A 4,977-nucleotide genomic window follows, 5' to 3' on the forward strand; every position below is an offset into this window, starting at 1 on the left:
CTTTCGAGCCTATACAGCTTGGAGTAAGACAACATGCATGAAGAGGATGATGTGGACAAAATACTCATTTGCCTAATAATTCTGCACTCCCTGTAGAATACTTTGGTATAGCAGAGGAGTTCGTGATCAACTCAGCGACTGCAAGGTGTCCAGTTCCTGTACACAGATCACCATCCCTCCACCACCGTGCTTAACAATTGGTTTTTGCCAATGTGCTGTGGGTGGTTTTCACCAAAATTGCTGCTGTGCACTTTGGCCAGACATCTGCACTTTGCTCTCATCTGTCCAAAGGACCTTGTTCCAGAAGTCTTCCAGAAGCTTCCATGTTCCTTTCAGAAAGTAAAAGAGGCTTTCTCCTTGCAATCCTTTCAAACAAGCCCACAGACCTCCAGGTTTGGGTCAATGCATAATGTATAACATCCTTGTATTAAAATCCAGTTTTATAAAGAAGAAAAAAAAGAAGAAAATAAAACGAACTGCTGGAAACCAGTTTTCCCTATTTATTGTGCAGCCTAATAAGGAGCAGTTGGCCTCAAAACATCTAATTTGTTTTGGGCAATAAGTATGAGAAAGCTGGATCCCCGCAGTTTGTAAGTTTTCAATTTATTGTTTCAGTATTATTGCTTTTTTTTCTTTCTTTCTTTCATATAAAATTTCAAATGCAACTGAATGTGAGGACAAATATAGTGACAACAGCAACATCGTAAAGGCAAAAGTGATGGTTATAAAGGAGTAAACAGAAATGTTAAATTTGCTCTCTCTTCATGGCTACAACATTAGGGGAAAACTCACACACCACAGCATCCCCTTGAAATCAGGACCTCAGTTATAACAGATTGTTTTTATGTCATTTCATTGATTATTCTAAGACCATCGTCTAAATTCTAGCAATGTTAACTTTGGCTTCACTTTCTTGCTGAAAGGTCAAATTAAATAAGCTCCATATTCACACCTTTGGAAAGGTAAATAGGCCTGTTGATTTGGGAGGGAAGGTTAACAAAAGTGCTTATATATTAACATAATTTAGATACAAAATGATTGATGCCTCGTTTTCTGTCTGGGACTTTTAAACATGAAAAATCTAATCAAAAGGAAATTTCTCATAAAATCAGTAAAACTCATGAAGCTGACAAAGCAATATCCATGGTTATGCGTTGCTAACTGTATCGCAGGATTTTCAGGGGACAAATTTCCTTTAAAAAGGCTCTGATATTACACTGTAATAAATGATGAACTACTAAGACATGCATTTTATTGTTGAATGCAACCTGCAATGCAACCTGTTTCTACAACTACACATGTTTCTTTTCTTTTCCAACTATTTATTTATGAGTGAAGTATGTATGTGTATATATGTATATATTGTACTATTCTTAGTTAGTGTATTGTCTGTCTTGTCTTAATGTTGGTTTAAAATGGAGCACTGTAACAAAAAATAATTTCCCCCAGGGATTAATAAAGTATTCTGATTCTGATTCTGATTCTGATTCAAAAATATCCAATTTTTGTTTTTATAGTAATTCCTTTTGTGCTTTTCACATTCATTGTTTCAAAAAGAAAAGACAGACACTGTGGTGCAGTGCTGTAACTCACACAGAGCCATTAGCTATATTTTATTTATTTTCTGTTGATGGAGATTGTTTTCCAAAAAGAAGTGTCATTATCATATTGCAAAGCTGTAAATCCATCATTTCACTTTCAGTTGTGCTTAAGTGCTGCAGACCAAGCAGATTTGAAGTTAGTTAAATTAGTCATTTGCAGTCAGCTGACTGGGGCTGCTAACAATTTATATACAATTAAGCGGGCTGCTTGAATCCTTGACATCTCATCAGTTATGAAAATTGCTGCCAGTCGAATCAATTAGTCAGCTAATCTATGGCTTGTTTACATCATTAACACCTTATGAAATGCAACATGTATATGATTGATTAAAACAAAAACAGCTCTAAAAGTATCATGGTGCAATTGTAGCTTTAAAAAAGCAGCTTAAATTCTGTTTAAACTTAAGAAACCAGAGTTACTAAAACAAACACACTGTATTATTTTACAGGCGACTCCATGAGCAGAGCTCCCTTCCTCCAAAGTTTAACCCTCTGAGGTCAAGGCCGTCATCAACGACGGCCCAAAAGCTGACCCCTAACCGTAATTGTAACCATACTTAACTGAAGACATGCAAACATGATGCTTTTAGAAATAATGTAAACCAATGAGTCAGTACTGTAAATGTTTTTTTCTGTGAATACGTGTTTTAAATATTGTATTCGTTGTATAAATGTGTATAAATAGGTCCCAACAGAGGAGCTATTTACTTCTGTTTGAGTGAAGTTTGCAAAAACTAAACCGACTAGTTGTTACAGAAAACATAAAATCACGTCTCGCTTGAACTCTATGACCTGCTGTATCTCAAGACCCCGTTTTTAGACTCAAAAATGCTGTTTTGCTAATCTTACTGTGACTTATGTGGCTCTGCATAAACGCTGTTTACATGTTAAAGCAATGTAAGTTGTCTGACATGAAAAAATATTGTCCCACCCTCAAAGCAGTGTTTTCTTACTGTTTTAAAGTGGACAATGGTCAGCTGGCAAAAAATTCTGCTGAGCATTGAACTGTTGTCTGTTCAAACCACAGACTTGCAATCCAACGTCAACATTTTTTTTGCAGCTGTCCCATATATACAGAACATGTCGTTCCCCCTGAAACCCACAGCGTGAAGACTAAACACAAGACAAGGAACTCAAGGAACAGGTTATATTCTTTACAAACAGTCATTTAATATGTTTATGCTGTTAATGCTTTCAATAAGCAAGGGTACTGAAAATGCCCCTTTTCCATGTACAAGGTGCCCAAGCCAAATCTAGAACCAGTTCCAAGAATTCCCACTGACAAAAGTACAGTTAGCAGAAACGTGTTGGGCCCAGCTATACATTGCTGACTCAGCAGTTATGTTCTTTCCACAGAAATGTGCCCAAGTTATCCTAACGCTGCGTAGCATTCAGTTTTCATTTCCTGTGAAATGCAGGCTGGTTTTCAAAAGGCACAAATGGCTCTGCATCAGCACCGCATCGATGGGGAAACAGGCCAAAGAGAGATCATATTGCCACTATATTAGCATCTCTTCATTGGTTCACTATCAAATCCAGAATTGAATTCAAAATTGTTCTCCCTATATGCAAAACCCTGAAGACTTTAAGCTATCAAAGACCTTACACTATCATATTTGTTATATTATCATGTTATTATAGAGCACTCTGCTCTAAGACTGCATGCTGGCTTGTTTTTCAAAAAGCTTTGAAGAGCCCCTCTCCAGTAGACCCAGCTCCCAAGGTGGATTCAGGAGACAGACGCATTGTCTCCTTTTAAAATTAGCCTTCAAAATTTCTTTAACCCTTGCTGCTGTAACGCTTCTATGGGCTCAGGCTGCTGGGATACTCCCTCTTTATCACATGCGGTGCATTTGTTGTGTATGCCACATCCACATGCATGTCCACATTTTCTCTTCTTCCTGCTGCGGTTGCAGTTTACCGTTTCTCTTTCTCCCCACTCCAGTCAGTCGATGCAGGCAGCTGCTCCACCCTGAGCCTAGATCTGCCGGGGCTTTCGTCCTCTTTAAAGGGTTTTTTCCCCACACTGTTGCCAAATGCAAAGTTGTGTAGACTTTTTAATATAAACAGGTATAAGGTATCTTGACGTTAATCGTGTGTTTTGATGCTGTATAAATTAAAATGAAAAGAAGGCAATAAAAAAAAACTATGGAACATTAAGGACGACTCATTATGTTGAAGGGTGCTGTTTGGACAACAACTACAGAGATATTGCCTATTTTATATACAACATAGAGTTAAAAGAAGATGAATAAAACATGCATGTCAGCATTAGCTGATACATTCTTAATAAAGGCATCAGGAACTTCTCTATAGCATTATAGCACAGACTACTGTGCCTTTGTATGTTAAAGTGCAGCACAAACAGTTGTGTTTTCCTTTTCCTGAAGTAAAAGTTTATGGATTAAAGGAAACTGATTAAAAGCTGCAGGAGGCACAGAAAACAACTTATCATGTACTGTGCTGAGGCATTAGTGGACCTGCATGGTGAGAGATTAACAGCTGCTTATGGCTTTATGTTACAAAACAATGTCAAACACACACACAAATACAACTGCACGCAAGTGCATATAACACAGTGTTCTGAGTATTAGAAAGGATTTTCAGAGAAGCCTCGTTGTAAAAACACCTTGGCAAACTCCACAGGGAGGTCATTCACATAACAGCAGCCCTGCAGGGATTCAGTGTTTTGCTCAAGGACACTTGAGCAGGGTGGACCCAGTCTGTTCTACCTTTGTTACTGCAGGTCTCCCACCCTGCAGCCTAAGCAGGGATTGAGCCAGGAGTCAAATAGCCTCTTTGTTTTCTGCACAGTTTTACACTGCAGACCTGAAATTATCAACCGGTTTCTATTCTTTTAATCTTGGGGTAATAGTTGCTAGTTGCATGTTTGTCAGTGTGATGAGTTTATATTTATTGCAATAAAAATAAATTCTACTCCAAGTAAAACAACTTAAATTGGTGATTGAAAATTAAAATGTCATTTATACTGATTTCAAACGTTTTACAAGCAATTATTAGTTCACAGGGGAAACAAGCAGGTTATGTGTGTCTGAACTGTGTTAATGTCGCTAACTCTAAACTATGAACCTCCACTTCATCAAGCCTCAGGCTTTACCCAATATGAACTTGGTATCAAATTGCGCCCTCTTCTGACGAACTCTAGAAAGTGCAAAATAAACAGTTTTGCAAACAGTATGCAGGTCGAGATTTGCGCAGTAACAAATCATTACACTGGTTAGACGACAAAGCCAACTGAACTAATAGAGCAATAGTTTGTGAGTCCGAGAAACCACTCAGGATTTATCAGCAAACAGCATTTTTTATTATTTGGATTTAGTTCAAAAGAAAGACGCAAAGTCAGAGGAGTCTTAAA

This window comes from Haplochromis burtoni, unplaced genomic scaffold (genome assembly GCF_018398535.1).
Source record: "Haplochromis burtoni strain Fernald_Lab_line unplaced genomic scaffold, NCSU_Asbu1 Contig_1138, whole genome shotgun sequence".
NCBI classification, from domain to species: domain Eukaryota; kingdom Metazoa; phylum Chordata; class Actinopteri; order Cichliformes; family Cichlidae; genus Haplochromis; species Haplochromis burtoni.